At 42.7% G+C, this 25966-nt stretch overlaps 1 long non-coding RNA gene across 1 annotated transcript in view; it reads right to left on the reverse strand.

Moving 5' to 3' along the window:
* LOC139066242 (uncharacterized) overlaps positions 1 to 21735 on the reverse strand; it is a 57103-nt gene extending 35368 nt beyond the window's left edge. The window contains exon 1 of the long non-coding RNA XR_011519174.1: positions 21649 to 21735. This is a non-coding gene — a long non-coding RNA (uncharacterized lncRNA). The remainder of the gene's footprint in view (positions 1 to 21648) is intronic.
* Positions 21736 to 25966: the final 4231 nt, after the last annotated feature.

Below are 25966 nucleotides of genomic sequence, written 5' to 3' on the forward strand. Positions count from 1 at the left end.
ACAGGAACAGGAACCAAATGGTTGTCCAAGGTCAGGAAAACAGGGGACGCATGCATGCAAACACATACACACACGGTGAGAATTTAACAGCAAAATAGGGTCAAAAATCATTGGGGAATGATACTGTGGAGACCCAGTACTCAACGGGTGTCATAAATTTAACGATCAGGGAGCGGAAGAGCAATACCGAGTCTGTGTGATGGCTTCAGAGAGAACCTTGTAATTACTGCTGCTGTTGTTGGCAGCCATCACTGACAACAGCTACAGTCAAAACAAAATGATACAGGAGACATGAGGTAATTTATTAAAAAATGTTCTTGTAATAATTAAATATTTCTAAATCAAATGTATTATTGCATGACTTAATTTTGGCCAAACAAACGTGTGTCAGGGTGTTTTGTTGGCTACTTAAACATGCACAATGGCATATTGTAACCAGCATGAAAAACGGCAAACATCACATAGATTAAAAAAAGCAAGAGAGCACACAAAATAAGTCTTGGACAGCAGAGAGAAACCCGAAGGGGAGCTTAGTTTCTCTGAAACAAAACCTTTCGTCTCCTGGGAGTCCACATGTGATTAGAGACCTCTCAAAGGGGGAATAGAAGGGTTTAAATGTCCACCTTTCATTAGCCTGCACCTCTGCACAGTTACAGCTGCTAAAGGAGGCTAATTAGTGTTGAACTTTCCATTCAAGATGATTTTTAAAAAGTAATCCAGGGAGTTAATTTTCAATGTGAATATACAAATTCACTTCTTTTTTCTAAAGCTATAATTGCATTTAAAGGTGCAGTGTGTAAGAATAAAGTAAGACGACATCCTGTGGTCAAATTTGTTTGCTGCAATCACTCTCTCACTCCTGTTCCGTGAGTTTCATGGCTGTTGTCAGTTACAGATCAGTGCCAGAAGATTCTAGATAACAAGCAAAGACGAGTCATAGACAGTAAGTTGCTAAGTAGATAAATACATTGTCATAGCTGGTGCTAGCACTATTAGGTGTCTTACGGTAGAGAACACTTACTACTAGGGGTGTAACGGTATGTTAAAATCGAATTTGGTTCGGTTCAGTGTTTTTAAGAGCTCGGTTTGATTAATTTTTAGTGTATTATTATATTTATTTAATATCTGAAGTGGATCCTATAGTGAGCAGAATCAGGTGTCATCACAGGCTGCTGATCTAACATGATGTCTTATTTCACAGGTTATTTGTGCAGCTATGAGTGTCACACTCCTACAGACAAGTGTTGTGTTTGACTGTTGATGCTCCGTGTTTTTATTTCTGCAGTGACCCTTAAAACCTCACCTCACACCACCCAGAGTTTCATCTTTAAAACTCGTATTAAAGTAGCTTTCCGGAGTTTTCCCCTTTCAGAAATGATGTATGATTTGCCAGAAATCCGTAAGAGTGATTATCTTATCATGTACTGTGATCAAATATAAGCAATAAGTCTTTTTTTTTTTTGCTAAGCACACCCCCTGTCCTGCAGAGCTCCGTGCAATAGGAAACCAGAGCTGTAGAAAGAGAGTTGTGACACGCTTTGAACTCGCCGACCCACGGTCACGTGGTTCATGGAGCTCCCAATAGTTCCAAACATCCCAGCACCGTAAGTCAGTTTGAACGGTGTATGGTAGGACAAACCACAAAAATTTTCTATAGTCACATTTCCCCTGGCAGTTTTTGGTAAATAATGAATAATATTTTATATTATATTATATATTATGTCCTAATTCCTTCACAAAGTAGCCTATTTATTTTTTTCCGAGCATTTGTAGGAAGACAGACACCCGTGACTGTTCTACATTACAGGAAGATGACAGTCCTAACACATTGTAGAACACATTTAGACCACATACATTACTATAATATATTATAGCAATAAATTTAATGTAGTAATGCAACACACTGCTCTAATATAAGCTAATTTAATAAGTTTAAGTCCTACAAGAAGCCCTAAACTCGAGTTGTAATAGCCATTTTAAAGTGGTTTATTGAAAGCTAGATTTCTGCTCTAGCTTACCGTGAAGATACTATGTAGCTGTTTATGCTTTGAATGATTATTTATTGTGATCAGTAGAATACAATTTACAATCATTACTTTATATTTTTATGTGAAGACAGTACATGCATCTATGACCCAGTGTATCTGGCTTCTATAGCCTGACTAATAGCAACTAATTAAAACGAAAAGGAGGGTGTATGGTCAAACACAGTGGATAAATAAAGTGTGTGTTAATTGTGAAAAAATGAATACCAAACTTGTACAAGATGTATAATGCATTTTTAATAAAGCATTTTACCAACAATATGTTTAGTCATTACATATGCACAAATAAGCTGAATAATTAATTATGAGCAATACTCAAGACCTAATGAAACTCTTTTGAATAACTTTATTTTGATTATTAATAAAAAACAAATTAGTCAGTGGGTTAAAATTTGAAATGACAAATGTTTGGGTTGGATACAATTTTAAAATGTAATTTTACATCTCTATATTTTTGGTTTTGTTCAATATTTCTATATGTACAAAAACTGTATTTTAATAATAAATTTATAGGTTGATTATATTACCATGGATGGCTGCGCTGCATATAGAAATCGGTCTGAGGGAGGAATCCGAATGTATGGCTTCCCCAAAGACGCAGAGAGAAGAAGAAAATGGTTGACGAACTTTTCACGGACAAGTAAGTCTCTAAAATATAAATATATGAGAACACAACATGACATGAGAATGATACTTGTAAAACAATGTGTTTTAGCTCAGTTTGTCAGAGGGAATTTGGCTGCTGCAGCTCTCTGTATCCATTTCCTGATTACACAGGGGTGGGGTTTGGCCCAGCTCCACACAAGCAGGATAAACAGAACTGGGTTGGGAGCCACCAGTGAAAAGGCTCGCTGAAACACAAACAAACATACCCAAATAATCAAAAACCATGATGCTAAATGCAAAGTTTAGGGCAAAACATTGACCCAGCGGTTGCCTGATCGAACAAACACACGAGAATACATGTAATGGCCGCTTAAAGACGAAGCAAGCTAGCGGCTAGCTGCGTCCAACTCTAGAAATACACCGGTTGTATATTTATAAATAAATAATACTAATTAATAGTCATCTTGTTTTGTTAAAATGTTAGCAGTATCTTGGCCAGAATTATTCTGCAGTTGGCGTTGCTGCCACCACCACTTGTATGTAGCTGTTGTTGAAGAGGAATTGAACATAAAAATTACAAGTGCCCAAGTAGGATACAGTTCCATGTTGTGGCAGCTTTGCTCAGCCTGAACCACTTCTCTGAAGCCATTAGACCATTACTATTCAGCATAGAAAAGCAGGTTGAGGACAGCACAGACTTTTGGGTACATTTGACACCCCAAGCTTCCTTTATTCAACAACAAGGTAAAGGTTGATTTAGATTTCTAGAACCCCTTTAAACCTAAATCTCTAAATTACTGGAGCGTAATACCATACTAAATTATATTATTGAAAGTCTGTTATATTCAGGAAAAAGAGGACAAGACATCACTACTATTTTAAGCTCTGGTTTCACTAAATTAGCCTTTACAGTACGACAGACATCTGAGACTGCAGTGAAGGGATCCCTGACCCAGAGAGGCTAAGGTGGTGCTGGTAACTCAGACAGCTAGATAACTGTAATTACTTCAGCAGTTGACAAAGATTAATTGAGCAAGAGAATGATGAATTAATGAGGCTGGAACAGACACCTCAACCAAGCTTTAACAATTTTACACTGTTCCCATTGATACTTTAGAGCGTGTAAATGCACCTGGTGATGAAGACTCACAAAAGCAAAAAGCTCTCAAAATCAACCCTGGTTTTTTCTAGAAAATCATCATAGCTCTTAATAAAAAAAACTGTCCACACAGATGCAAAACAACAAGCCAGATAAAATCAGAAGCAATTAGACTCATTCCTTCCACACATGGTCCCACGGCAAAATCAGACAGCTAAGCTCCGACAAACGAGTAATTATAGCTGGAATATAATTAGTCTACTTTAAATCATGTGTGTAATCTTGTAGTGTATCTAAAATTTGCAGCAATCTTTCCCTTCTTGTGTTGAATCCACTTTTGATCCAATTTCACTGACAAAATGCATCCTGATAAACGAGAAGCAGAACCTACATGTCACTAAACACAATATGAACGCTTAAGTTTGACACGAAATGTCTGAATTTGCCTTCATATAACTCCTTAACGCGGGCCCGGATGTAGGCATGGGCAAGGAGGGGCAATGCCCCCCTAAAAATAGTGACTCCATCTTAACAGATAAAAGCAGGTTTACATCCAAACGCGCATTACTCTCACTGAAACATTCATGTTAACAAAATATACACTAATATCCAAAGCTATTCGTATAAAATGTCATATAAAGCAACTTACGGCGTTCCAGCCTGATAATTCAGAGAAGATGGCATCTGATTACATCTCCACGCTGCCATCTGCATGAGGCGCCTGTTTCTCCGCGAAAACAGTGTTTGACCAGAACCGGAAGTGCGCCGCCAGAACAGGAAGTACATTTTAGCTATATTTTCTTTTTAACTAAAACGCATATAAAGCATGAATTATTCGTTTTAACAACACATATCAATGTTTTTAATGTCAAATCATTTTAGAATTATTTATTTCAAACTTATGAACCTATTTATTCAGAGAAATGCCTTAAGGGCAACACACTCCCCGCCTGGCCTCGGGAGGCCACTATTCTAAATAAACATTATGCATTCAGTCCTTTGGCATGAGGAGGATAACTTCTGTAACCGGTCGCATAAATGTCTTTATGCACCCTTGATCGCATGTCTTTACTTCAATTTTCCTTACTCGATCGTCCTTGCTTGGGGTGGGGGTGGGAGGCAAGATTTTTGCATAAGGAGCATTGAAGGGGATAGGATGAAAGGGTTCTCTGGATCAGAGGACACTGGGACGAGCGGCCTTGCATTTATTATGGCTGCAACCTCAGCCATAAGTGTGCACAACACGTCATGAGTCAGTTGTGTTGCAAGCCCGAGCAACCAGTCAAGACTTAGAAACAGTGGTCAGAGACAAGGGTCACACAAGGGTCAAGAGGACAGGAGTTCAGGACTTGCTGGTGAGGACAGAACTAGGCAAAGGGTCAAAAGACAAGCTGTCTTCTCTAGATCCACCCATGGACACACCCCTGGGCCCGCCCCTAACTCCACCTCTGGCGGGAAAAGAAGGAATGGCATGGAGTGAGGAGAGGTCCAGCTGGACCCAGGAGCTCTCAGGAATGCTGAAAGAAGATCTACAATTTGCTACCAATATGAAGATTTATGACCTGTGCTCTCATTCCAGGAGTGCAGAATGTAACTTTTGTGCCCTCATGTGAATACTGCATGTAGTGAAATGATACTAAATGTCTTATGTAGAGCTAAAAAAAGTGTATCTGGTAGATGACCCCTTGACCTAAACTGTCAGGAGAGAATGACTTGTGACTCTTGCATTGTTTAGAGCAGTCTCAGAAATGATATAAAAGGATGCAGCTCAGATCGAGCGGAGGCTGGTTCTTCGAGAGAGGGCTTCAGGCTTCGTTCTTGGGGAGATTCTGAGAAGACGAGAGCTGGTGTAAACTGACTCTCATTTAATCATTTTGAACTAGTTCCTCCGTGGGGGATAGTAGTTGTTTTTTACTTTACCCATTTTTGTATTTTGATTTTGTAATAAACCTTTTTTGAAAAAGAAACATAATCCTGATTCTTTCAGGTTTTCTCTAAAGCTTCACGTTTGGAGCCCTGGCCATAATTGCACAGAGGTAAGCAAGTCGAAGATCGGTCTCTGAATTATCAGGACTTACTTTACAGTTTATAACAGAATAATATAAAGAAACCTTAAGATAAGGGAAGTTTTAACTTCTCTCCCCTTGCGAGTAACGAGTTGTCTTAAGGGTGATAAAAGCAAAATATTCGAGGTTATTTTGGCTCTGATTGCAGGTTGAAAAAGTCTCTAATCAGCTGGAAGGTTGGATTAATAAATAAATTGATAAACTTATGTTAGCCTGATCAACTAGCATAAATCATTTTATAGTTACCAACCTCCCACATAAGCTGTTAGGGGCGCAATTAATTCCGGGTAGCCCAAACAATTGCTGAGAGGCTTGGCTTGCCTCCAGACTTCTCTCTAGTATCTTAACCAAAAGGTAACGAGTTTAAAAGAAGTGTAGCACTCTGAGGCTGGCTATTCGTGCAAGTCATTTCACCTTTAAAATAAAAGACAAGATTCTAATTAGATAGTCCAAACCCGGATCTGGTACGATTATACTCGTCGATACACCCCCGAACCCTGATGGATGCACCGTCTCATAAGTTCTAACGGAACTGGGTTTTAAAGGAACCGGTAAATGGGACGGGCACGCGACATGGCGCCTGCAACGTGGGGCTAATCGGCGAAGGTTTAAATATTAGATACCGGACTATTCGACGTAGAACTATGTCTTTTAGGCTGATAAAAGCTTACGCACAATGGACCTGATAAGCTTATAACCTTGGAGCGAAAACCGCACCAATTTCTCGAAAAGGAAGGAAATTTGGGAGAACGGACGATTAACTCAAAGAGGTATAAAGAAATCACGGCTTTCCGACGTAAGAAAAGCCAAGGATAAAAGCTAGGCAAAAAATAAAAAGGAATAAAGAGTAAGAATAAAGAATAAGACGTGAAAACGAATAAAAATAAAACAAATAATAAAAAAGAGAAACTTTCAACCAGCCATGGCAGATAGGTCTTTAACGGTAAAACCGGAAAATGTTCTCCTAAATGTGAGATTTGTCACCGGAGAAATAGCGACATTTCAAGGTGAACCACAAAGCGTTTTGGCAGTATCCTGTAACCGGAGCTTTCATAACAAGGCCGGAACGGCTCAAGCCGCAGCGGAGCGCTGTCCGAATGCTGAAACTCAAGTAAAGAATAATCATGTATTTCCGTTAGTGGGTGATTTGGTGATTCTAGCAGAACAACAAAATGATCCTGTTTTTAATCAGATAGCGTGGTGTTGTTGGGAAAATCCAGCGAAACTCCCCACGGGCGAGCAGTATGAGATCCTTCTGGGATTGCTTGAGCAAATACCAACTGGAACGGAACCTTTAGTTCTCACTCCATTTGGAGTCGGGCAGTACCGATGTGATCAGGGAGCGATGTACTCTGCTATGGCGGAGTTCGTGGTTCAACGGGCTAATAGAACAATTTACTTCTTATCTAGAAGCAAAAATGAGGCAATTCAAATGAGACAGGCGTTATGTAACCGACTGGGGATCACGGAGCTCCAAGCGGAAATGTACCGGAGACGAGCTGCAGTTGAAATGTCGGACTCCTGGGATGAAGCCCAATCGGTTCCGACCGCGCCCCCTTTGTATCCAGCGCTCCGCGGGGAATTCCCTGTGAGCCCCGGTTCCGTGAGCGGATTTTCTCCACCCCCACCGAACCCGCCTGACGCGGTTCGGCCGGCGCAGTGGAACCCGTTTCTACATGTACAAACCCCTTCTCAGGTGCCCATGAGAGGAGCGGAGAGACCGCCCACTGAACAGCATGTTGCTGCGTGGGACAAAGACGAGACTCAGAGACGGTCAGGGGCTGAAAGGACTCCAAACCCAATTCCTTTTCCCCCGTTAGAACCGCATAGTCCCGCGGCTCCTCCGAATCATGTTATGATAGGTCAAGAACCGGTGATAATTTTATCAGGCGAGAAAATAGATGCGGAGATCCGAGAAGAAGATGTGTTGATCTTTCTGAAAGATCCACAAAGTTCTGCCAGTACTACGTCCTCTTTAAGTTCTCTGAGGAGACTTTTAGGGGCAGAAGGCAGAAATTCTATGATTCCGCTGGTAGATCGTAATTACGAAGCTGGAGAAATTACTACTCTCTTAGACAAGCAATTAGGAAATCTGGAAGGTCGTGTCAGCGCTATTTCCATAATTAACGTAGACCCTCATAATCCCGACATCTCTTTTCACCAAGCTTGGGAGCGGGTGGTGTCAGAAGCCTTGGATTTAGGAGCGCGACGGCTAGTGTTTAAGCTTAATAACAAACCCCAGGTGTGTCGGATAACTGAAGCATATGGTGCAGGTTTAGTAATTTATTCCGAAGCCTCTAGCAGGCTAGGAGACATCCCGGTCGTAATTTTAGTGGATAAGTCAGCCTTGCCGCGAGTAGAGAAGAAAGTCAAACATTGGTTTGAGGCCAGAGACAGAAGCAGCGAGAGTGAGGCTGAATCGGAGGAAGAACAGGGTTCCCAACTGGTGGTGCGTGGCACACCCAAAGGGACGCTCAGGTCAGAATGCGAATCCCATCAAAAATGCAGCACTCGGATCCCTGGAGGCAAAACACCTGAAAAAGTGAGTTGGTTATCCCCAGTTACAGCCCATGAGCAAGGTGAGAACAGAGAAAATGTAGAGCAGCAACCCCAGAGAGCAGAAAAAGGAGATTGCATTAAGCATAACGTAAGTGGTCCCTTTATAATAAAAGACGTAACTGGGAACGTGGTTTTAACTGACACTGGTTTGCGCGTTCACCCTCATCAAGTTATAAAATAACTCTGAAAAATAAAAGTAATTAATTGAAAAAATAAATAAATAAATAAATAATTTTTTTTTAATTAATTACTTGATTAAAGGTCATGGCTGGGCCAAAATCTAGTGAAGAAATGACTTGTAAGATCTCAGGTGCTACGGGCCTAATTTTGCTAACGAAGGGGAATTCTGTTAGAGATTGTAAAGTGGCTATGTTTCCGGGCTTCATAGAATCTGCAAATGCGTATCGTTACGCGCAATGGGGAGGCTTGAAGCCGGGAACATGCGTGATATGCAAATCTCTGTGCACCCTAATTAAATGGTCGGGGCTCCGGGAGCAGAAGCCCACTCACCTGGAGAGAGGAACAGACTTGCATACAGGTGCGGTGGAGCTGTCTGCTCCCATTAAAATATGTTTTTGCGGAACCTGCTTGAGGAATAATCCAGGCATCATCTCCTGGCAGGTCTGTGAATGCACCCACAGAGGTGAAATCAAAGATGGGTGCTGTTTCACGAAGAATGGTGTTTTGACTACCTGCTTACCGACAAGCCAGCCAAGTATGTTTTTTGTAGGAGAGCTGCTCAGGAATCCTAGCCTGGTGAAGCCGGTTAGAGATTTATGGGTGGAGGCTTATCCATTTGTGTTCAAGCTCAAGACCAGAGAAAAAGGACTGGAAGAGCTTCAGGCTCGGTCCAAATTTGAGTCTATTAAGAGCTTGATATTAGGACAACAATTTGGTACGCTGGCTGATGCATGGGAAACAGGTACACAGATTGGGGTAACTCAAGAGTATAAAGACGACAGATGGGGAACTTATCTGTCAGGGACTCTGGACTGGCATACAGGATTGTCTGTTCAGGAGCCCCCAGGGATGCGTAAGCGTGTTACATCATACCTGGTTGAGCTGAAGAGTCTTGGACCAGGGGCGGAGCGTAAGTTCATGCCTTATCAGTTAACTTTGATAGAGGTAATAGACCTGTCGGGTCGCGTTTGCAGCTCGGCCGTTAACATAGTGACCACCCGGAGAGGAGAGGCATATTGGCCTAAGATTTATGGGACTGCTCACACTAGAATGTCTCGTAGAAGGCTGGTCTCCAATCTGACTCTACCTAACTAGAGCAGAGCGCTTTCATTTCCTGCTGATTTTTATGCTTCTGTCTTACAGATGTTATCTACGCAGAAGCATAAGAGGGAAAGCAGCAGAAAACGAAAAGTGGTCAGGTATGCAACTCCGGCGGGAGTTGACCCCAAAGTTAAAAAGAGAAATGTAAATATTCCGAAAGGAAAGGATTGGATAATAAAATGGATTAAATGGGCCTTTTTTATCCTTTTCGAATTTAGCCTCATAGGATTAAGTATAGCGATTGCATATGGGGTACATGTATATCTCCGAACGTATCATGTGTCCTCGGTGACATATAACATAACTCACGGAGGACCGCAACAATTAATAGGGAATTGGAATGTATCCAAAATTAAGCTGTTATGGCCCAAAGAAGATTTTAATGAGAATATAACCACCTGCATGATAGCAACACAGATTGGATTCAAGATTTGTAGTGTAACAGGGAACAAAACTGGCTGCCTGCGCTTGCCCTGTGGAGAAAATGGATTTGACCGGATCATGGCTACACCCTCCGTGATATCATTTTCTGCAGCAGAGCAGGAGGAGAAGAATGACACGGAGTGTGGTGAGACCGGCCCATGGGCGGAGTATATGGCAGTCTTAATGGATCAGACAGGATCCACAGAGCTTGATCGATCTTGTCAGATAATATTGAGGAAAAAGAAAATCTTAAATCAAACTTCAGGTGAAGTAGAGTTGTGGGTTTACAAATATTGCCTTAGAAATAATTTAGAATGGGGACACAACTTTACCACTTTCAAAGTGATAAAGATAGAAAGATGGTGGCCTCGTAGAATCGAATTTGGGTGTTTTCAGACCAAAGACAGTAGTTTAAGTTCCTGGCAAACAGGAAATATTACGCATTGGTATCAAAGATTATCAAGAGGGAGGGAACGAAGAGATGTTTGCCCGACCCCCCCTCCTAACACAACACTAAAATATGATTCATTGTCCATGATAGGAGAGAGTAACATGTGGCAGAAAGTAAAAGATAATGTGATTAAATGGTTATCAAAAGTACCCCCTGCAATGTCTGATCCCCTGGCTGAGGCAGAGGAAGGTGAAGAGACCGTTCCTCTCTTTCTAGAGCCCGGTGTGCGGGGTAAGAGATCTACTTCAGACTTAGCTCGACTCTTACGTAAAGGTCATAGTGAATATGCAAATTACACAGGATATCAGAATTATATACTTCCCAATAATAGTACATATTTTAACTGGACATTTTTCTGCCTCCATAATGAGGTAGGCCTTCAGCCTCAAGGATGGGAACTGCATCCAATACGACACACTCTTTATACAGAATGGGTTTATGAGGTTCCTAATTTTAAACACCCAAAAGTAGTGCAATGGATGAAAAAGGATCAATCTGATCCCACTAACTTAGATACAGGATTCCATGCATGGAATGAAGAAACTAGACTCTGTTTAACCAGGAAAGCGAATAATAGCGCTGTATGGCAAGGAGGCGAGCCACTTAGAATAAGGATCGCAGGAGCATATTATCAAAAAGGTACAGCTACTCCTGATAGTATAATTGAGGCAGACTCCATCTTCGAAGCAGTAAATGAAATGATTAGACCAACCCAAAAGAAAGATTTTTATCACAGTCCCACATGGGCTAGAAATTACACCTTAATGCTTGAAGGATGTCAGGTGGAAGTCTGTAATAATACTAAAGGGTTAACTAGAAGGATGTGTATTTTTTGGTATTCACAACTATATGGATTAACAGTTGGAGGTCTGCGTCCAGACACATTAGGAGATCGAGAGTTTTTTAAACCTAGGCCTCCTTATCTAAACATAGCTACTTTAGGAACTGGAGAATTATGCTATAAGGTCTTACGTGGTTATATGCAAAGAGATATTCCAGAAGATTATAGATATTATAGAAAAGGAATGTACGAGACATATCCTATGACATACTGGTATGGAGAGGGATATAATAAGCAAAAATATGATTATTACCCCCAGGACACAAGGATTGAAGCAGAAACCTTTGAAAGAAAATTAGTGGGAACTAAAACTCTTGTGATGGAACATGGTCAACTTAGAGTTAAAACAAATTGGTTTTCTATTGATAAAACAAATACTTGGGAAGTAAATGATACAAAAACAGGAAATGGTCTTTTAGATCGTATAATGATTATGAATGATAAAGTTGGAGACTTAGTGCCACCTGGATTTACAGCGCCAGGAACGACGAAGTGGGGAGCGTTTAGTCTGGTCAATTTCAATTACCTTAACGGGTTAGGCATAGACCATCATGTGTGTTTTAATGAACCGAGAATAGGGAAAAATCCTCAACCTGAAAGATTCACAATTGACCCTGATGCACCCAAAGAGTTTCCTAACTTCAGAAATTTCCCAAATTGGGATCTGAGAAGTGGTTTTTGCTCACCATTTCGAAGATCGTTAGATCAGCAAAAAGCTGACTGGTTTGATTATTTTGCATATGGCATAAATGGCACATTACGTCATGTGAGTCTGATAGTACGTGGTGTGAATGAAATTATGAGTGACAGTGTAGTGCAGGTTTCTAACAATGTAATTCAAGGAACTTCTGATTCAATGGGCATGTTGGTAAAAGGAGTGAGAGAGCACATCATTAGGCCTGTCTGGGACGCTCTGTTCTGGCCTCTGTGCGCTCTAGGATTAATGTGTGGGGTGATTATTTTAATAATCGGTATGATTTTGGCCTGTAAAAACAACAAATGGCAGTTGACAGGAAGAAAGCTGTTAGGAGAAAGGAGAAAGGACCTGGTAGATCCAGATAAGATGGGAAGAGAGGTGTCAAGGTAGAGGGAGTATTAGCCCCCCTTCTTGTTGCTCCTGTTTAAGTGCAGGCCTCTCTGCACCGCGTGTCACTTGCTCCTTAACTGTCAGTCTGTAACTTGAAGTGAACCAATGGCTCATCAAACTCACCCTGAATCTGAGCTGAATGACGCTCTGAATCTGGAGGTATGTCAGGATTTTGTAACTATTTTATCCAGTTTGTCTTTAAGATGTTGTAGACATTTCATAACTGGTGTACACTTGTTGTGAGGATTATTGTTGTAAAACTATGCCTGCAGATAGGAATTGTAGTGTGGTTCTTCCTGCAGCTTCTGATGATTTATTTTCTCCTATAATTAAGAAATGTTTATGCAGTAATGCAGTTACTTATTGCTTCATGGAATGAGCCAATCTCATGTGGAACATATTTTATGTTCCTTCCAGATGGACTCGATTCGGCAGAATATCATAGAGGGATTAATCCCCTCCGCAGGTCCATCAACTGTTTTCTCTCTGAATGGCGCATACTATTTGTGCACCGTGAATCGCGGGAGGGATGGATTGCCTCAGACTAAGACAATCGGGCTCCAGTGTGAACATGCTACGATGAATAAACGCTGCGTGTCTTGCAGGTTTATTCAGTACATCCAGACCAAATGGAAAAGGGATTCAAGCGGGAGACTGATCAGGAAGACGACATACTAATGTTGTCCTCCCCGGGAGTAGATGCCCTGCTTGAGCAGGCCCACGACGAGGAGCTGACAACGGCGCCCTCATCTGACGTGGCTGAAGAGGTTGTATCAGTAATGACGGCAGCTTCGACATGCGTCCCGTGTCCTGATGTGATACGTGAAATCCCTATGGTCTGTCTAAGTAGTGAGCCAGCAGGCATTCCTTCCCCTGTCCGAATTGCACCTGGGAGAGAAATGAGATGGAGGATTAAATCCCAGAAGGGGTGTTACTTTGTTTGTCAAGGCAAGATTATAGATTGCTTTCAGTTTATGAATATTTTGTCTGTAAAGACTGGATGGTTCGGCCCAGAAGTCTGTAACTCTTTTGGGACCGCACCTTTGTTGGATACGAAAAATCATGTTTTGGCTTTCAGCGCCAGCTTCCCACCTCAAATGATGGGATCGCTTCCGCGTGGAGAGGCTCCGGTGATGGATTTATCTTTATTCTTTCTGGGTGAAGATCCCACAGATGGGAGAAAGCAGTTTAAAGGTTATGTAACAACCCGCAAAGGGACCTTGTGCTTACCCGTAGCTGATGATGGCATTATGATGAGAATGAGGGTTGATGTGGAGGCCACAGTTAGGTGTCTGAGTGTTCAGCCGTTCCTGAGTGAGATGGATGCTAGATTTATGAAAGCTTGCATTGCTGCTTTATCTTTTTATGGTCCTTTGCCTCAGTACGTCCTCATGGGGGATGTTGCAAGCCCGAGCAACCAGTCAAGACTTAGAAACAGTGGTCAGAGACAAGGGTCACACAAGGGTCAAGAGGACAGGAGTTCAGGACTTGCTGGTGAGGACAGAACTAGGCAAAGGGTCAAAAGACAAGCTGTCTTCTCTAGATCCACCCATGGACACACCCCTGGGCCCGCCCCTAACTCCACCTCTGGCGGGAAAAGAAGGAATGGCATGGAGTGAGGAGAGGTCCAGCTGGACCCAGGAGCTCTCAGGAATGCTGAAAGAAGATCTACAATTTGCTACCAATATGAAGATTTATGACCTGTGCTCTCATTCCAGGAGTGCAGAATGTAACTTTTGTGCCCTCATGTGAATACTGCATGTAGTGAAATGATACTAAATGTCTTATGTAGAGCTAAAAAAAGTGTATCTGGTAGATGACCCCTTGACCTAAACTGTCAGGAGAGAATGACTTGTGACTCTTGCATTGTTTAGAGCAGTCTCAGAAATGATATAAAAGGATGCAGCTCAGATCGAGCGGAGGCTGGTTCTTCGAGAGAGGGCTTCAGGCTTCGTTCTTGGGGAGATTCTGAGAAGACGAGAGCTGGTGTAAACTGACTCTCATTTAATCATTTTGAACTAGTTCCTCCGTGGGGGATAGTAGTTGTTTTTTACTTTACCCATTTTTGTATTTTGATTTTGTAATAAACCTTTTTTGAAAAAGAAACATAATCCTGATTCTTTCAGGTTTTCTCTAAAGCTTCACGTTTGGAGCCCTGGCCATAATTGCACAGAGGTAAGCATGTCGAAGATCGGTCTCTGAATTATCAGGACTTACTTTACAGTTTATAACAGAATAATATAAAGAAACCTTAAGATAAGGGAAGTTTTAACTTCTCTCCCCTTGCGAGTAACGAGTTGTCTTAAGGGTGATAAAAGCAAAATATTCGAGGTTATTTTGGCTCTGATTGCAGGTTGAAAAAGTCTCTAATCAGCTGGAAGGTTGGATTAATAAATAAATTGATAAACTTATGTTAGCCTGATCAACTAGCATAAATCATTTTATAGTTACCAACCTCCCACATAAGCTGTTAGGGGCGCAATTAATTCCGGGTAGCCCAAACAATTGCTGAGAGGCTTGGCTTGCCTCCAGACTTCTCTCTAGTATCTTAACCAAAAGGTAACGAGTTTAAAAGAAGTGTAGCACTCTGAGGCTGGCTATTCGTGCAAGTCATTTCACCTTTAAAATAAAAGACAAGATTCTAATTAGATAGTCCAAACCCGGATCTGGTACGATTATACTCGTCGATACACCCCCGAACCCTGATGGATGCACCGTCTCATAAGTTCTAACGGAACTGGGTTTTAAAGGAACCGGTAAATGGGACGGGCACGCGACAGTTGAACCTTGTTTTGTAGTAGCATGGAGTCCAGGATTCTGCGGGCGACTCTAATCATGCGCTCCCAGGAACCTTCCAAGTGGGATGCATGCGGTGGATTAAACCCCCAACTGCAGCCTTGGACAGTTAGTTACTGTTGGAGTGATTTGTCCATTCCAAGTTCCTTTGAAGTGCTAATAAAATTGGTGCCACGGTCAGATAGTAGCTGTTTGGCGGGGCCTCTTAGAGCGAAGAAGAGGCGGAGGGCATTTACACAGCTGGACGTGTCCAGAGATTCGATTACCTCAACATGCACGGCTCTCGAACTCATGCAGCTAAACATGATGGCCCACAGATTGCTTTCAGCTACTCCACCCCTAGTACGCCTGGTTGTTATGGACCACGGTCCGAAAACGTCAAGGCCGACGTAGGTGAAAGGAGGACAGGTTTTTAGGCGTTCAGGAGGTAGATCCGCCATGAGTTGTTGTTCTTGTTTTCCACGTAGTTTGCGGCAGATTACACATTTGTGGATCATTGAATTGACTAGTTTTTTGCCGCCAAAAAGTCACAGCCCCGTGGCTCTGATTGCTCCTTCCATCAGATGACGACCTTGGTGCTTTGTGAGCTCGTGGTAATGGCGAGTGATCAGAAGGGAGATGTGACTGCCTTTGGGAAGAATCTCAATTTCTGCATGTTTGAGACGGCCTCCAACAGAAATGAGACTGTCCTGTAACATTGGGCTGAGCTTCTTGAGGGGACTCTGTTTTGAGATTGGCTTGCCAGCATCAAGGGCAGAAAGTTCCTTCTCAAAGTATGCCTTCTGTGTCTCTTTGAAGACAACAATCTTTGCTTGAGAGACCTCCTCTGGGGTTTGAGGCAGATGACATTTGTGCCAGCCTTTGCATTTTTTGTTTGGATTAGTCCCATTGAAGGACTTTGCAATGTGGATGAGATTTGCCAAGACTCTGACTAAAGATCTAAAGGTAGAAAAGTGCTCAAAACGCTTACAGATGAATGCTTGGAGGTGAGTGGCATAAGTTTTTACTTCTGGTCTAATTTCTGAGTCTTTATCTGGTTCAATCAGGTCAAACGTTCCACTCAGTTGTGTTATCTCTTCGGCAGGATGGTAGATGAAGGGTGGTCCGGTGAACCAGGTGGACCTTTTTAGTTGGAATGCTGACAATGACCTAGACGCATGGTCTGCTGGATTTTCCTCTGTGCGCACATAATGCCACTGTGCTGGCTTTGATGCCTGGCGAATGTGCTGCACTCTGTTGTGGACGTATGTGTAAAACCTTTTTGACTCAGTACAGATGTAGCCGAGCACTACCTTACTGTCCGTGTAGAAGTGCACTGCATCAAAGTCCAAGTCCAACTCATCTTGAATGAGGTCAGCCATTTCTGCTGCCAAGACAGCTGCGCATAGTTCAAGTCTTGGTATTGTAGGTTCTGACAGGGGGGCTAGTTTTGCTTTGCCCATTATGAACCCAACCTCGACCCTCCCACCTGTTTGAATCGCCTTTAAGTAGGCTACAGCTCCTATGGCCTTAGTAGATGCATCTGAGAATAAACACAGTTCCTTGTGCTCTGCTTGACTTAGTGAGGTGGAGGTTCTGGGAACATGTAGTCCTCTTAGATCCTGAAGGGAATTTCTCCATGTTTCCCATCTGTTTTGTTTGTCCTCTGGAAGGGGTTCGTCCCAATCTGAACATTCTGAAGTAAGCTCTCTCAGTAGGGCCCTTCCTTGGATTGTAACGGGTGCCAATAGGCCCAGGGGATCGAAGACGCTATTGACAGAGGACAATACGCCACGGCGAGTGAATGGCTTGTTTGAGGTGGCCACTGAGTAAGTGAATGTGTCTTTTGTTATTTCCCAGATGAGTCCAAGGCTTCGCTGGGATTGTGTCTCTTCACCACTTAAATCTAAGTTTTTGATGACAGGGGCACAATGTTCTGGGCAGAAGGCCTGCATAACTGCCTGAGAGTTGGAAACAAACTTATGCAGGCGCAAGTTGGATTCAGCGAGTGAGGCTTGTGTTCTTTGAAGCAAGTCTATAGCCTCAGCAGGGGAGGGGACAGAGATCAGGCCGTCATCTACATAAAAGTGTCTCTCTACGAACTTTACCGTATCTGCACCATAGTCTTTCGAACCTGCTCTGATGGCCTTGCGTAGTCCATAAATGGCAACAGCGGGGGATGTTGAGTTGCCAAACACGTGGACCTTCATCCGGTACTCGACAACTTCTTTGTTTAGGTCATTGTCCCTGTGCCACAGAAAACGGAGGAAGTTGCGGTGGTCTTCCCGTACCCTAAAACAGTGAAACATTTGCTGTATATCTGCCATGATTGCAACACCCTCTCTCCGGAAGCGGAGAAGAACTCCGACAAGGGTGTTGTTTAAATCAGGGCCGGTAAGGAGGATATTGTTAAGTGAGGCACCCAAGTACTGGGCACTAGAATCGAAGACAGCCCTGATCTGATTGGGTTTTTGTGGGTGGTAGACTCCAAATGTTGGGAGATACCAACACTCTTCTCCCTTTTTCAGTGGGAGGGCCACCTCAGCGTGGCCATTGGAAAGGACTTTTTCCATGAAGGCCACATAATGCTCCCGCATTTCAGGTTTCCTGTTAAGGGTGCGTTTTAAGGAGGAGAACCTTGTGGTTGCCTGCTGTCTGTTGTTTGGTAATTGCTGACGGGGTTCCTTAAATGGGAGTGGGGCGACTCAACTGTTGTCCACGTCTCTGTATATAGCATTGTCCATTATTTTCAAAAAGAGGGTGTCCTGTATTCAATTCAATTCAAGTTTATTTATATAGCGCCAAATCATGACAAGAGTCGTCTCAAGGCACTTCACATAATAAACATTCCAATTCAGGTCAGTTCATTAAGCCAATCAGAAATAATGTTTCCTATATAAGGAACCCAGCAAATTGCATCAAGTCACTGACTAGTTTCAGTGACTATACAGCAATCCTCATACTAAGCAAGCATAAAGTGACAGTGGAGAGGAAAACTCCCTTTTAACAGGAAGAAACCTCCAGAGAATCCCGGCTCAGTATAAGCAGCCATCCTCCACGACTGTATTGAGAGAGCTGGTTTGTTGTCATTATCTGTCTGGTTAAAAACCGTTTGACCCAGAGTTTGTTCGGACGCATTACCCGGCCTGTTTGCGTGTGGCGTTTCTTTGAGTTGCAGGAGGCTGTTACATGGTTTGAAAACTGTAGGGCGGCCATTTTCCAAAATGACTGTCTTCAGGGTGCTGACTGTAGGCCTATGAACATTTCCCAGACAGACCTCCCCAACTACAACCCACCTAGATCTAGGCGCTGGGCAAAGGGTGCATTATGGGGGGCGTTAATTCTCTGCCTGGCCTTGTGTGCCTGTAAAACATCTCTCCCTAGTAGCAGGAGTATCTCGGCTTTAGGGTCTAGCTCTGGGATGTACTTTGCTATGGTTCGGAGGTGCGGCTGGTGTAGCACTGCGCTGGGAGTTGGGATTTCACTCCTATTGTTAGGAATGTCCTGACACTCTATGAGCGATGGTAGAGGGATAACTACTGACCCATCCAGTGACTCGATATGGAAACCTTCGGCTATTTTACCCCATGTTTCTACAACACCAGAGCATGTTCTAAGATTGTAGGAGAAAGGTTCACTTTTAATGTCAAAAAGGTCGAAGAACTCAGGCTTGGCTAAAGAACGGTTGCTCTGATCATCTAATATTACATATGCCTTAACAGCTCTGTCCTTGTAACCTTCAGGGTACACCCATGTGAGACATATCTTGGAACATGAACGTCCCCACTGTCCTGGACCGCACACGTCTGTGCAGCTTGTTGTGACATCAACCGTGTCATGACTGTTTTCTCTCTCCCTGCCATTCTCTTGTGCCGGAGGTGGAGCCTTGTTGGTCTGTGGTGGAGGACCGGGATGCATGACTGCGTCGTGACTCGTGCTGTCACATTCAGAACACTTTATTGAAGATTTGCATTCTTTCGCAAGATGAGTGTCTGAAGAACAGCATCTGAAGCAAATTCCTTTCTCCTTGAGGAAGGATTTCCTTTCGTCCAGTGGTTTATTCCTAAATGTTCTGCATCTTTTGAGCGGGTGTGGCTTGTTATGCAGTGGGCAGTTCTGGTTAATGGTTAGGGGAGAAATATTGGTTTTGTGTACCGTAATTGGTTTGCTGGAATTTAAGTTTTTTGCAAAAGGTTTTTCTGGTTTTAAGTTTTGCTGGTGAAAACTTGGATCAATGCGTTTCTTAGCCTCTTTACATATGAATTCACAGTACTCAAAGGGTGGGAAACAGCCTTGGTTGTTCTCTTTATATTGAGAGCCGTGCGACATCCACCTCTCCTGAAGTCCATATGGGAGTTTGTCTACGATTGGGCTTATTCCACGAGAAGTGTCCAGATAGAGCAGACCAGGAAGATGGCCGTCTTCCTTGGCGCCTTGAATCTCTTGCAGTAAATCCCCTAGTTCACGTAGCTTGACATGATCTTTGGCTGTTAATTTTGGGAAACTGTCCAACCGTTGGAAAAGTGACCTTTCGATTATTTCTGATGCTGCATAACATTCATTCAGTCTTTCCCATGATTTGTATAGAGCTACTGTGGGGTTGTTGACATATACTGAACGTATGCGTGTCACCTGATCACTTGACTCCCTCCCTAACCAGTTCGTCATGAGATCTAGCTCTTGAATGGGGATGAGTTGGACCTCAGCTGTTGCACCGGTAAACGAAGAGCATCACGCTCTGTAATTCTCTGGCCTGTCATTGGCCTGGGCGATATATATGGCAAAAAGAATGATCATGATATATTTTTCCATATCGTTCGATCTCGATTTTAATCACGATTAATTTTTATATAGTCAGTTTAAAGCAGCTTAAAATGTAAAAATAAAGAAACTAGATATTAGTTAAACCTTTTATTGACATTCTGTGTGTCTTTAATGCGATACAGGTACAAAAGAAAATTTATTTGCTGAATGAAACATCTTTGAGCTCCATCTCTAGCTTTTCTCTGCATTCATCATACAGCTGTGGCAGTGCAGTTTGAGAAACATACTTTCGGCCAGGTATTTTGTAGCTCTGGTCAGCACTTTGATTAAATGCTTAAATCCTTCTTTCTCTACTGTGTTCAGAGGCATCATGTCTTTTGCTATACAAAAAGTTATAGCTTTTGTGATGGTTTTGCTTCTCTTTGAGTTCTGCTCGTACGGTGCAACAGCTGAAAATGATGAGATGATTGATTGCTGTTTTGGTTGTGCAGCTGCACCGCCAGTGCCAGCTGGACCACTGCTAGCAGCCGCACTAGTGCTAAGTCTACTTTGAGACAAGCTAACAAGTTGTCCGGACTCTGCTCGCATTTTCACACTCTCTGTATAATCACTTGGGTGATATTTCTTTAGATGATTAAATAGATTCGTAGTGTTGCCAGTTTTTGAAGGCACCATTCGCCGACATACCAAGCATGTCGGCTTGATTTGCTCAACGTCACTTTTGAAATACCCGAACCACCGCCACACAACTGACGTTGAGTAACTTTTCTTCTGAACAATGTCTTCATCTCCAGAAGACAACTCAGAGTCATGACTGGGATCTACTTCGCTGTCTTCAGCTCCACGTTTGGCCAATCTGCTTATTAAACCTCTTCACCGAAGTAGCGGAGCAGGAAAAGTGTAATTGCAAATGCTTCTTTTTGTTAATGGAGGATTAGCGCCCCCTACTGAGGCTGCAAACATCTGTTATTTCTGATCGAGACTCCCAGCTGATCACCATAATTGAACTGAAAATGATTGTGATCACAAAGTGCAATCATATGATCGCCCAGCCCTAGGCCTGAGATTATTAAATCTCGACGTGCCATGTATTGGGCAAAGGGCTCTGCTGAATTTAAAATGCTGGCCGTGGTGTTACAGTTATGCTGAGGTATAAATGGTGAGCCGCATGGGTTGAGAGAGGTATTTTGTCTGACCTTTAAGCTGGCTGGGGTTATTTAGAGCAGCGATATTAGCTTTGGTAAGCCTTATTTAAGAGTTGATGGGTTGTGGCTCTAAATTGCCTTCTAAATTGCCTTCTTCAGATAGATGCCACATTACAAATGTGTTGGGTGAACTTGCTCGGGGACACTTGCTTGGTGTCTATTTGAGATCGTACATATTCATTCGTACGTTCTAATTTTACACTTTCTGGTGGAGATTTTCTACTCTCAGGTTCTTCTTGTATTGCTTCAGCTTCCTCTAGCACTTCTGCTTCAGCTAGAGCAGCATCAGCTTCCCTCTGTAATGTTAACACTTCTAATTCTGCATCTATTTTTGCCCTTTCCAGTTCGCTTTGAGCTTTTTCAACTTTTAACTGTGCTTCTTTTGTTGCATAGCATGCTCTCACCTTTGCAGCCTCCGCTTTAGCTCGAGCATGGGCAGCGCTTACCTCTGATCCAGATGAGCGGCTCTTCCTCAAACTGCTTGCAGACTTGTTACTGATGCCATTTTGACCGTGATGAATCGTCAGTAGTCGCCTTTTCACTGTAGTGTTTTCAACGGGGATGTTGGTGACACCGAGTTAAACCACAAATGAAGACCCTGGAGTTTAGTTGCAGCTTGTTTAATTGTCTCATGAACATGTGGTGAAAACTGAAATGACAGAAAATAGACTCCATCTTAACAGATAGAAGCAGGTTTACGTCCAAAAGCGCATTACTCTCACTGAAACATTCATGTTAGGCCATTCATGTTAGCAAATTATACACTAATATCCAAAGCTATTCGTATAAACTGTCATATAAAGCAACTTACGGCGTTCCAGCCTGATAATTCAGAGAAGATGGCATCTGATTACATCTCCACGCTGCCTTCGGCGCCTGTTTCTGGTTTCTCCGCGAAAACAGTGTTTGACCAGAACCGGAAGTGCGCCGCCAGAACAGGAAGTACATTTTAGCGATATTTTCTTTTTAACTAAAACGCATATAAAGCATGAATTATTCATTTTAACAACACATATCAATGATTTTAATGACAAATCCTTATAGAATTATTTATTTCAAACTTATGAACCTATTTATTCAGAGAAATGGGCAACACAGAGACCATGGCTGGAACATTCAGTAAAGCTGGATGCGTTGTTTTGTTTCCCATGTCGTAAGTTTGGGGGGAAGAACAATGATAGGGATTTGGTTTTCACAAAACAAGGATTGGAAAACAGCACTGGAAAAGGACAAGGGATTCACAAAGTATGCATCAAGTCAATGCCACATAAAAAAAGAAAAAGCCTGGCCTGAAATGTCCCAAACAGTGGCCACAGGGGAATAGGTAATTTAAGTCCCACACAAATCGAAAAAAACAGATACTATGTAAAAACAATTGGAGAAGTAGTTCAGTTCCTAGCAGTAAATGAACTGTGGAAAGCTCCAGTGGTGATGATTTCTCTGCAGTACTGTTCTTAAAAATGGCCAAAGACTCAAATTTAATGAAATAAACAAACACATCCCAGCAAATGCTAATACACATCTCACAACATGCAAAACAAAATTATTGAAACACTGGCATAAATAGAATAAAAAAAAGATCATAGATAATGACAAAGCAGATTATGCTGGGTTTTGCATCAACAGTGAATGAACTAGGGACAGATGTGGAGAATCAGTCAGTCATGGTTAGATTTGTCTGTAATGGAATTCCAGAGGAACACCTGATCAGTCTGCTTGACCTTAGTCAGTTAAATGCTGAATTTATTACCACCCAAATTCTGGAGCATCTCTCTGACTCAGGCTATAGTGCAGCTGAAATGTTCAGTCAGTGCTATGATGGAGCTTCTGTCATGAGTGGGGTCAGGGGTGGGGTTCAGGCCTTACTGCAGAAGATATTCCCTATATCCGCTGCTACAACCACCAGCTGCACGTGGCAGTGGTCCATGCAATGCAGGCAGAGCCATGTGCAAAAACCTTTTCTGATCTATCAGGATCTCTACACTCATTTTTCCACTGTCATTATTGCTACAGCCAACGGTTCTCTGGCCCTTATGAGGTGGACAGAAAAATAAATGACACTAACTATGTGATCAAAACCCCAGATCGGAAAAAGAAATTTAGAGTGTGTCATGACAACATGATAGAGGTATTTCTCCTGAGAAAATGTTGTAAATGGTCAAAGCCTTCCTGCTGCCTCTGTTTCTGTGTGTTCACCGCCGCCCTCCTATTCTCTTGTAGATGACGGATTGGTAGAGAAAAGTGGCTCTGTGCCTGTTGCCTTCACCTTGAATTCAGAGGTGATGGGAAACTTAGAATCTTTTCTTTATCAGCGCCTGATGCGCTGGTCTCTGTTGCTGCAGGATTTTAGATCACGTACAAAAGGGGTAAGGACAACGTTTTAGCTGATGCCCTGCCTCAGGCACATTAGAGATTTTGAGATATTAGAGATCTGTATTTGTGTTTTTCCATGAATTAAACATATTTAGGAGGTATGTTTAATTCTTGGGTGTGGGGGTGTTACAACCAAAGGTTGTAAGTTGTTTTGTTTGGTATTCATAATGTTTCTTAGTGCAGGTGCCCACTTCAGATTGGTGGACCAGTGGCCTGGAGAGAGTCCTGATTGGATAACTGATGGGAGCAGACCTTTAAGAGGGACGTCAAAACCACCTGCAACTGATCCTCATTCTCTGCTCATCCCAACCTGCCACCATCCACTTAGGCCCTGTCCACACGTAGCCGGAGATCTGCCAAAACATAGATATTTTTCTACGTTTTGGCCTGTCATCCACACAAAAACGGATCTTTTTAAAAACTCCGGCCAAAGTGAAGATCTGCGTTTTCTCCGTTTTGGGTGTCTGCGTGTGGACCATAGACTGTACGGTGTGGACAGACAAAACCGGAGTTTTAAGCTCTGCAAAGTCACTTTCCGCGACAAAAAAAAATGCTGACATCACGTGTGCGACCTGTGTTTACACTAGCCAACAGCATGGATGCCCTCAGAGCTGCGCTCGCTTTATCAATTGTCCAAGCGCTTTTTGCTTGTTTGTTTTTGCAAGCGGAATTACTGCTCCTTGCAGAAGACCACAGACGAAGGACGAGATTAAGAACGGGGGAAGTACTGCCGCCTACAGGTCTGGCATGTCCTTAACAATGTATTTATCCGGGTACGTGTGGACAGTTTTTTTTTTAAACGAGGTGGTATGGATGCAAGTTTTTGGAGGGGCGGATATTCGTTTTTTAAAAAACCCGGCTACGTGTGGACTAAGCCTTAGTGTCCTGTGTTGAGTGCTGTGTAAAAGACTTGTTGTCAAACTTGAGAAAAGTAGGGGTGAACCTGCCATTTAATTTCTGCATCCAGTTTTTCCTGTGTTTGTAATCAGGGAGGTAAGTTTTGTGGAATTTCTTTTTATTTTATTTAGTAGGTAAGATGACTATTTAAGTTAGAGGTGTTTTCTTTGGCCTTTGGTTCACCCTGAGTTATATTTATCCTCCCTCGCTTTCAGTTAAACTAAAACTTGTAAATAAATATCCTTGTGTATAAGTCAAACTATGTTGTGGTACTTGGGATCTGTGGAAAATGGGAATCCACCTTCATATTGTGGCCTGGCCCCTCCTAGACAGGTTGTAACAATTATGTTTCACAGAACTATGACGTTCCCTCCCTGAAATGACTGTTGGATATCAGGTGGACAAGCCACCATGATGTGACCAAGTGCCTTGTGGAGAATCAGGATGCTATTATGAGTATCCTGTCAGAGGTTACAGAGGACAGAGCTGCTGCTGTTGTTGTCTGTACAGAGGCATCAGGACTGTTAACGATGTTAAGGAGGCACAATTTCTTTGAAATAGGAAAATTCCTCCTAAAAGTTCTGGGTTCCTTGACGTCTGCAAATTATATGCTGCAGCCTCACTCTGTTGACCTGTGCTGTGCTTCAGAAGTAGTCAGTGCATCTCTGCAGGCTTTGAAGCAGATGAGATGAGGAAAGTGAGACATTAACCAGCACACCTGCACCAGCTGCTAAAAGACAAAGAAAAACAAGCTCACTGCTAACAGGAAGTGTTGTAATGTCCACTGTGGGCCACGCAGAAGACTCCACTACTCCTAGCCAGGCTCTGAAGAGAGCTCTTCTCAACATTTTGGACATAGTCATTGTAGAGATGGAGACAAGATTCTTCAAAAGCGATCCTGATAGCATGAAAGCAGTTAACTGCCTTCAACCTCAGTCTCCCTCTCTTCTGGACCCTGACATGTTAAGTCCTCTGCAAAAAATGACAGGAAGTGACAGTGACAAACTTTCCAATGAGATTCTTGTTGCAAAAATAATGTTGTAGAAAGAGTTCAAAAAGACTGATGATGATGATAACAGTGAAGAGTTTGTAGACCTCTCCACCATTTTCACATATCTACATGGGTATAAGAATGCCTTTCCTCAGCTCCATCGCATGTTTGTGGCCTCCCTTGTAATTGGAATATCAGCAGCATCATGCGAGAGGTCTTTCTCCACTTTGTCTCGTGTTCTTACCCCGATACGCCGTACTACACTACATGAGAGAAAAAGAAATGTAGTCATTCTGGCTCACGAGAAGGCCATAACAGACCTAGATATTCAGTTCAATTCAATTTTATTTATATAGTGCTGTTATATAGGCCACTGTCCGTTATGGTGGCCACAAGGTGGCCTCATCGTCACTCCCTGCTCTCCTGGCCCTACCTGAGCCAGGTGCAGCTAGTTTCAATCAGTAAGCTTCCCTGTTAAAAGCCAGCTCTTTGTGACATTCGAG

The sequence above is a fragment of the Nothobranchius furzeri genome, chromosome 1 (assembly GCF_043380555.1).
Source record: "Nothobranchius furzeri strain GRZ-AD chromosome 1, NfurGRZ-RIMD1, whole genome shotgun sequence".
NCBI lineage: Eukaryota > Metazoa > Chordata > Actinopteri > Cyprinodontiformes > Nothobranchiidae > Nothobranchius > Nothobranchius furzeri.